The 9,625-nt window shown below is 37.3% G+C and overlaps 1 protein-coding gene and 1 pseudogene across 2 annotated transcripts in view; both read right to left on the reverse strand.

The window, feature by feature from the left end:
- RIT2 (Ras like without CAAX 2) overlaps positions 1-9,625 on the reverse strand; it is a gene marked incomplete at both ends in the record, with an annotated part of 351,386 nt that overhangs the window by 120,702 nt on the left and 221,059 nt on the right. The window lies entirely within an intron of this gene.
- On the reverse strand, positions 2,697-4,817 carry LOC308423693 (heat shock protein HSP 90-alpha-like; annotated as a pseudogene). Its single transcript has one exon. The product of its transcript is annotated as a heat shock protein HSP 90-alpha-like (transcript).

The raw sequence follows: 9,625 nt of genomic DNA on the forward strand, positions 1-9,625 counted from the left end.
TGAATTTCTATTTTAATCTTTAATTCCTTTTAGGACAGAACTTCCCTACCAGCCATCTTTTGAGATCATGTTGTAGTCATACATCTCTGGGGCATGTGTTATGGCTTCCCACATCCTCATGAATATGTCCAAGGTGTTCATCACTTTTTTGGTTTTGTTTGTTTAATCTATGTGACTCATACAGATGAATAAATAAAAAATGCAAATTATTATTATTATTATTGTTGTTGTTGTTGTTATTCTGAGTTCCCCCAGAAAACATCTACTTTGCTTAGACCTTTCCCCCTCCACAAACACACACACACACACACACACACACACACACACACACACACACTACAGCCTGGTATGCTGTCGACATTTAGATACCATGGTTCTAATGCCATCTTTCAATGCTCTGTAGAGCTGAAAGAGGGAGATAAAATGAGTAGTACAGGTTAAATGGCCAAACAATTTATTGGTTTCATTGAGATTCAGACACTTTAGGTAATAAGTCTCATAAAATTATTATCATTATAACTAATGTGATTAATTCATTTTTTTGTTCTAAAAATGTTGATTTTGAAGACTTTATTAACTCATGGAGCCAAACATACTTTTTATTAGATATTTTATGTATTTACATTTCAAATGTTATCCCCTTTCCCAGTTCCTCCCTCTCTATACCCCCCCCCACTTCTAACAGGATCCTCCCCTCCCATCCATACATTTCCACCTCACTGCCCTGGCATTCCCCTATATTAAGGAAATGAGCTTTCACAGAACCAAGGGCTTCTCCTCCTGTGGATGCCAGAAAATACTGTCCTCTGCTACATTTGTGGCTGCAGCCAAGGGTCCTCCATGTGTACTCTTTGGTTGGTGGTTAAGTGCTTGAGAGCTCTGGGGAGTCAGACATAATTAAAGATACTTATTTCATATTCCATAACTGCTTTAGAATTTGGCCAACAGATATTATGGGTTTCTGTGAAGAGTAGAGAGGAATAGTGTGAAGATACCCTTATACAGGATGACTGGCTATTCCAAGATACGGGAAAGTACCAGCTGGACTTCCTTCTACCCTCAAAAAGATGTGGAGGGTGTTATTAGAAACCCTATGTTTTATATGTTCTTTATGAGAAACTTAGGGCAGGGTATGACAATGACAGAAGAAGAAGAAACTAACACAAAAGGAACCCTGGTCTGCATAGCCATGTTCAAATATTTCCAGGAGAGAAACAGCTCTGAAGGCTACACTATATATAAGAGGATAATAATTTCTTCATTCATAGTATCAGCCTCTGAAATGAATCTTTATGCAACACGCATATGTGTTTCTGCCTCTCCAATTGACTTTGTATTCATAGCAACTGAGAAATGGCAGCCTTAGATGATTTCTATAATTATAATATTTATAATTATGAGCTATGAGGAAGTGAACACAACTATATTTTGGAAGTTTGTTTTATAGTGTGTTATGTTCCAGTAATCCATCTCATTCATACAAATATATCATATAAATGAGCTTCCTCGTTTATCTCTACCACCAGCTAATCTCAAAAGGCACATCAATATGGAAAGGAAGTTTAGATAATCTAGCAATAGCTAGGCAAAGAAGCTTTTCCACCTCCTTCTACAATGCCTTTTCCTGAAGTATAGCTGACTTCAAAATGATCTGGTGGTTTTAGCATTAATATGCTACAATTTGAATAGTAACAATATTGCCTGACATTCCAGTGGACCCAACTTCCCTCTTCCAGTATCTGCCAGGTCCTTTTTAGGTACTCATTGCAAAGTCTCCAGTGGCATTACCCATTGCCTGTGCCAGTGTGCCTGTTGTAGGTTGTTTGACTCTCAGTGGAACACGGATGTTATAGCACAGATTAAAGCTCAGAAATGTAAAAACGACTATCTGACCATGTGGTTATGCCTAGTGAACAAGCTGTTAGCATTCTTCTTACATTGATTTGGAGTCATTTTTACTAAGGTAGGGGAGACGAGGTCTTAAATATTCTAAAAGTAAATGTGAAGAGAGTAGTCTCTGTCTTACTTTATCAGCATGTCCAAAAGTCCTCATATATTCTTGCTGTACTAAAGTAAATTAGAAAATGCTCTATTTTCATTGAGAAAGATAGTTTATGGCTTATAATCTTATCATCTCAAAAGATAATATTATTGTAAAGTCTCAAAGTGCTTTATTTTTTTTCTTTTTATCTCTTCTGTATTTACCTTTTGGCTCAGAATGTGATTGAGTATTATTATTATATATCACAAGTCTTGCTGAGTTATAAAACCTAGGGAAACTCGGGGTTTTGTTCTCATTACTTTGGAAAACAAGCCACTTGGGGAATTCCTCTGTCAAGTTGTTTTAACATGTGTTCAGTTCTAAGACTAGTACGTGCAGAATTAACTACAGGGAATGAAAGAAATTTAAGATGAAACTCAAGCCATCTTAATTTGGTCTACTAAGAAATCCAACTCAACAGCTAAACACTTCAGACTACAAAGTTAACATTAACAGCAGGTTACATTACATCTTACAGCAAACATTCTATCAAGCTCTTGAGTCAAACCTATGGTATCACAGTGTCACATGTAGAAATTTTATCTTCTCCTTAGTTTTAAATTTTAAAACAGATGTTTTAAATGTTAACAAAAATAGTGGAAAATATATTACCCGAAGTAATGAAGATAAGCATCAAACACAGTTCTGGTGAAACTTAGTCTAATTCTTCTATGCATGATGTGTTCTCTGCTCCTTCCAGGGATAGAATTTCTTCAATAACAGCAGCACTGGTATCATCTACAGTAGGATGATCCTCATCAATGCCTAGACCAAGCTTTGTCATCCTGTAGATGCTGTTAGCATGGGTTTGGTGATCTTCCAGACTGAAGCCAGAAGACAGGAGGGCAGTTTCATACAGCAAGATGACCAGATCCTTCACAGACTTGTCAGCCTCTGTCGTTTGCCTTAATGCTTCAATAATGGAGTGATCAGGATTTATCTCCAGGTGTTTCTTTGTTGCCATGTAACCCATGTTGAGTTGCCTCTGAGGGCTTGAGCTTTCTTGATTCTCTCCATGTTTGCTGCCCACCCATATGTACTTGTGACAATACAGCATGAGGATGTCATGAATCAGTTTGACACGACCACCTTTTCATCTCTTTCTCCAAAATATCATTCATAATTTTGTAGAGGTTCTCAAATTATGTCTTTTTCTCCTTCTGTTTCTTTTTTTTCTCTTCGTCTTCTGGGATTCTAGCCCTTTGGTAACTGACACCAAGGTCTTACCCTCAAATTTCTTCAGCTGTTGCACACAATACTCATCAATGGGCTCAATCATATGGACTACTTCTAAGCCGTGCTTTTGAAGATGTTCCACAAAGGCTGAGTTAACAACCTGGTCCTTGGTCTCTCCTGTGATAAAATAGATGTGCTTCTGGTTTTCCTTTATTCTGGTGCAGTAGTCCTTCAGAGAAACCGTCTCATCCCCAGAAGCAGATGTGCAGGATCTCAACAGCTCTGAAAGTTTCTTCCAATTTTGAGAGTCCTCGTGAATTCCAGGTTTTATGTTTTTGGAGAACTGCTCATAAATTTTTTGTAGTTTCATTTATTTTATGTCAGTTTACTACAGAGTTCTAAGTATTTTTTTGACCAAATTCTTTCTAATAACTTTTGGAATTTTTCTTTGTTGCAGCATTTTACAGGAAATATTTACAGAGAGATCCTCAGACTCTACCACCCCTCTAATAAAAATGAGATACTCAGAGATAAACTCTTCACAGTTATCCATGATAAAATATTCTTAAAAATTAAAACATGATGTTGTTCTTTTTCTTTCTGTTTTCAAACAGATCAAAAGGAGCAACTTGGGACAAAGAAGAAGAGCCTGAAATTCTAAGTGTCTTTCAACAGAAAAATTCTTTACTGTCAAATGTTCTTTCCAATCAATGATTAAGCTCTTGTAGAACTCTCCATATTCTTCACTAATAATGTCATCAGAATTTTTGTTCCAAATTAGCTTTGTTTTGTTGAGTTCTTCTAGATCAATGTATATTTCCTTTATCTTCTTTTCTTCATTATTCTTCTTCCGTTCTTTTTCATCAAAACCAACATCTTCTATTTCAGGCTTATCATCAGACTACTTTTCCTCTCTCTCTTTCTCTTCCTTTTTTTCAGCATCATCGTCACTGATTTCTTTATCACGTTCCTCTCCACAAAGAGAGTAATAGAATAGCCAATAAACTGAGAGTATTTCTTTATAATATCATTTATTCACCTCTAAATACTCAGTTTTGTCTTCTTTCAGACCCAAATAAACTTTCTTCCATGGCACATAAGTTCACCTGTGTCAGTCCTCACTGTGAGGAATCTCCCAGCTGAGAATTCCCAAGCATACTGCACATCATCATTATGCTTTGTAATGACAGTCACTTTCTCAGCCACCAAAAACTGGCCAATCATAGAGATATCTGAATCAACTTGCAAAGCCGTCATGAAGGCTTTGATGCCTGTCTTGGCAATAGTTGTTGATCAAGTCAGCTTCCATCGTTCCAGTTCTAGTATCTACGATAGTGAGAGTTTGATCTTGTTTGTTAGAAATGAGATTAATGTGCAACTCCTTCTCCAAATTGAGTTTAATAGGGTCTGTCCAGCTCTGGTATCTGACTTTATCCAGTGCAGCTGATGAATTGAAAATGAGCTCCCTCAGAAATATCTCTTTGTTTGAATAGAAAGCATTGATGATCAAGGACATTAACTGGGCAATTTCTGCATGAGAGGTCAAAGTCTTAGCCTCTTCTTCCATTGGTTGGTCTTGGGTCTGGGTTTCCTCAGGCATCTTGGCTGAAAGAGCACACCCTAAACTTGACTAACCATACCAGGATGCTGAAGCAACTCAAAGTGCTTTATTTATCTCTGTATTTCCAGTGGTGTATCCTGCATTCTCCTTCACAGCCTAGAGGTTAAATATTTACATCTAAGATGGTAGAGAAGTTTCACATATAAAAAATTTCACATATTTTCTCCCCTTGGTCCCTGTGCACCTCCTTCATCATAGTACAACTATATGCATTTCTAATGCCTACAGGGAAACACAGAAATACCCCTGCTCCTGCAGATTGTAACATGACTGGAGCTTGTAACATGACTAAGCAGTGATGTTTCAGCTGTGAACTTGTATAAGTTTAATATTTTTGAGCCTTTTGTAATTTGGCATATCTCTTCAAAGATCTTTCCCACTGGTTCAGGGGTGTCATTTCCCAGGTGTTGTATACAGGGCCCTTCTCTATACATTGATGTAAACTGTTTAAACTGTGCTGGTCCATGTCATGACAGCCTCCAAAGGTTTCTTTTTATCGTCGTTTAATCTCTGAGGTTTTTCTTCTACGTTCTCTTAAAAGACTGTGAAATCTGGATTTACACTACACTGGTTATGTCCTCCCTAAGCAAGTGTTAGAGATATGGCCTTGCTTCAGTCCCTTCTTGAATTCTGATTCCATCAATCACTAACATAAAGAGTGTATGAGACCTGTTCCTTTTGCCTATTCCATGCTTTCAGAAATATTGTCACATTAAAATGACATTGATTAGACAAAATTTGTAAGGATAAGACCTTATTTCTAAAGATTATTGTTTGAAATAGCTTACTTATAAACAACTGAGAAAAATCCATTTTAAAAAATTGTGAAAGTCAGGTGAACAAAGGTAGATCTCTGATTCCTTACTCTTTCGATAACATATACATTCAGGTTAGGAATAGTTTGAAGAATCAGAGAAACAATGAGGAATGTGCTAACACTTTAAAATCTGAGAGTTTCAACACAGAAAGATATATTTGAGTCTCTTGTTACTTCCTGTTTCTCTTGTTTCAGTGAAAAAGATCTAAAGTTTAAATAGTAGATACTTTCACCAATGAGTTCAAAAGAAGCTTCATGGAGAAAAGTGTATGTTAATGTTTATAGATTTGGACCACACTCAAGGCAGAAATACAGAATTCACTGTGAGGCACAAATTTCTTCACAGCTGACATTTTTCTGAGTTAATATTCATCACCTTCCACCTGCTACCTTTGGAATTCTAGAATACAAATATTCCCGTGTGTATTTACTTTGCATATCATCAGAGTCCCACTTTAAAAACATTTCCTACAATTTGGCAATGCCTAGAGAGACTTTTAACCATGGGGGAAATTTAATATTCTCAAGAATCCTTGCCTAAAATGTAAAACCTTACAACTCATCCTATGTATGCAGAACAGACTGAGTAGAAGGAAATCCAATCTGCTTCTGAAAATTGAGCAAATCTTCATGGTGTGCTTTGGACCAAAGGTATTTTCTAGACCATTAATTTAAATGTTGTTTGGCCATCTGTCACTGGCATGGAGGCAGGACGTGCTAAGAGTGAGCAAACTCCTGTAAGAGGCGAATCACTTTCCCTGAATCTAAACTAGCACCTACCCTCTTCACCTTTACTCTCATGTTAAATGCCGACATTTAATCATTCCTGGTTTTTCTTTAAATGTGTTTAAATCAGAGTAAAACTGTTCTTTCATACCTTTACTGAAATTCTCCACATACAAAAAAAAAAAGATATCTAACTGAAAGTAATGCTTATTTCACTGGATGTATTATACTGCAATAAAGGAAAATCTTCTGACTTACGTTTGGAAAAATGATGTTCCCTTGATGTTATGGTTAATCATTCTTTGAAAATATTTATTTACTTAGTTACTTGATTGATTTTATTTGTATGTGTGTATCAGAGTGTATGCATGTGTACCATGAGTGTGTAGGAGCCCACAGAGATGGGAAGAGGTTTTCCATCCCCTGGACCTGGAGTTACAGATAATTTTGAGAGAACATGTGAAAGCTAATCTTTATTGTCAATGTAATTTGACTTAGAGTCACCTAGTATGCACAAATCTGTATACATATGAGTGCGGGTGTGAAGGTGTATGTGCGCATGAGCATGTGAGTGTGCATGTCTGTCTGTCTGTTTATCTGTGTGCCTGGCTGACTGGCTCTCCAGAGAAGTTTAACCAAGGAGAGAAGAGTGTCTGTGTGTGAATCAAACATCCTGTAAGACAAGGGCTCATCTTAAATACAAACAGAAAGAGGGGAAAGCCAAAGGAGCACCAGCCTTAATCTCACCGGTCTCTGTAGAGCAGAAAACTCCAGTCTCGCTGTTGTAGCCATGAGAAGTGCTGTTGCCTTCTATTCCTTCCCACCATACTAGACTCTATCCACACAGTGTGAACTAAAATATACTTTCTTCAAGTTTGCCTATCAGGTATGTGATCACATTAATGAGAAACATAATTAGTGTGTTTGGAAAAGCCAAGAAACAGACTCTATACTAAGTACATTCTATAAATTAATTCCCAGGAAGTGCATTCTTCTACTCCCCTTTCTCAGACTGATTTCACTGGTATTCAGTGAGGGAACCCAAGGAGTAGGGGAAAATCTTGGAATATAGTTAATGAATACCAAATCCTGGTATCATGGAACACTGCAGAAAATTCTATAAACTCTCAAATTCCAACCACAGAATGTATATGTCGCAAATAAGCATACATGAACTGGTGATAAACAGTAAATGATTGATACCTATGAATAGGAAGACTAAGATAAACTAATTGAATCAGGTTCTGGATACAAATAAAAGGAACAAACCAAATTGAAATGAAATTAAAAGTTGTACTAAGGACCTAAGAACTGTATTCTCAGATTGCCGTACAGACTGTAGCAGGAAACACAGAAAGAGTCTGGCGGCGACACTGCTCAGCAGAGTCAATAAGCCCTTCAATAACTTCATGACCCAGTGCACACTAAGTAAGAGTTTCCTATCAATCACTCTGCCTGCCTGCCAATTGCCCGGCCCGTCTTCTCTCTATTTGAAAAGACTTAAAAATAACCAGTGAATCAGCTTAGCCTGGTATCAACAATTGCAGCGTTCACACCAATAATGAGTTTTTCAAATCGTCTCAATTTCATCATTTTCTACATTATGCTCTTGAGTGTATGGAAAATAAAGTTTTATAAATTACAAATCCACAGGATACCCTGTGCACAGTTATCATTTAATTACTCAACTCTTTTTGCTATTTTTTTTAAGTCAAGAATATAACGGTTAGTATTGGCATACTCAGACCACACTCTCGGGTCATCTAAATGAAGCTAGAGCTTATCGCAGGCTGAAGGGAGAAGTGTTCCTGGGGGATCTTAATGAGTTAAGTACGGGAAAAGGAAGAATACTCTTCTTAATTCAGTTAGATTCTCTTCAAATAAATACATATGCAACTTTAGTTTTCTTACATATCCCCACATCCTGTGTCAGTCTTCTTTCCAAACCATGTTGCTCTTGTCCTGTTTCCCATGTTGAGAATTACATAGTTTTTCTTGTTCTCTTGGAAATATGACATTAAATTGGTAACAATTTCAGGATTCATTGTTTTGTCAACAACCAGGAATGATACTCTTTGTTCCTGGAGTTCCTGGATTTTTTTTTTATTTCTCATATTTGTTCATGATACCATTTAGCTTAGATTAACAATAAGTTGATCCATAAGTTTAAAATGTTTCTTTCATTTGAACTTAAACTAAATGATTCTAAATACCTTTCCTATACTCATGAGTCTTATATTCCCTTCTGTCAGATTTGGTTTTCCTGTGTACCTTTATTGTAACTAATTATATACCTCTAAGTATGTTCATGCTGTGGATCTTAGTTCCAACTAACTAGTTTCTTGCAGGATGGCTTTTCCTTCTTGATTGGATTTATGTGAGTGTCAGATTCCCTTCCATTTTCAAGCAGGTTCCAATGATCTCACTCTTAGGAGCAATGAAAAGCAGGCTACATACAAGTTGAATCATATAACAACCACATCCAAAGTACCTCTATTTAGAGACAATGTTCTGCTATTAGTGGATTGTTTCCTTTTCATTAATCTGAATTCAGTCTGGTTCACTTACTCTAAAAAGAGTCTAGGCTATTCTATTAGGAGTAAGCTTGTGAAAGCTTACAAAAGTTGTTTCATTCAGCTCAAGGGGAGGCTCCAAGGACTGACACTATTACTGGTGCTATGGTGTGCTTATAGACAGGAGACTTAGCATGGCTGCCCTCTGAGAGGCCCAACAACCAGCTAAAAGTGTCAAATGCAGATACACCCAACCAATGGACATAAGCCAATGACTCCTGTGGTTGAATTAGAAAGAAGATGGAATAAGCTGAGGAGCAGAGTAGCCTCATAGGAAGACCAGCACTCTCAACTAACTCGGATCCCTGAAAACTTCCAGAAATTGAGACATCAAGCAGGCAACATATACCAGTTGATGTGAGGCCCCGGACACATATATAGCAGAGGACTGCCTGGTCTGGCCTCAGTGAGAGAAGATACTCCTAATCCTTAAGAGTCTGAGGCCCCAGAAAGTGGGAAGGTCTAGAGAGGTGAGTATTGGATAGAGTGGGGACATCCTCTTGGAAATGGGGCAGGAGGTATGGGATGAGTAACAGTGAGAGGGCAAACCTGGACGGTGGTAATGACTGGAGTGTAAAAAAGGATTAAAGAAAAAAAAAAAGCTCTTGATACTTACTCTGGGATTATCCTTAAGGAACTAATATAACATGATCTTCAATATTAATTGTGGG

This window comes from Micromys minutus, assembly GCF_963924665.1.
Source record: "Micromys minutus genome assembly, chromosome: 8".
Taxonomy (NCBI): domain Eukaryota; kingdom Metazoa; phylum Chordata; class Mammalia; order Rodentia; family Muridae; genus Micromys; species Micromys minutus.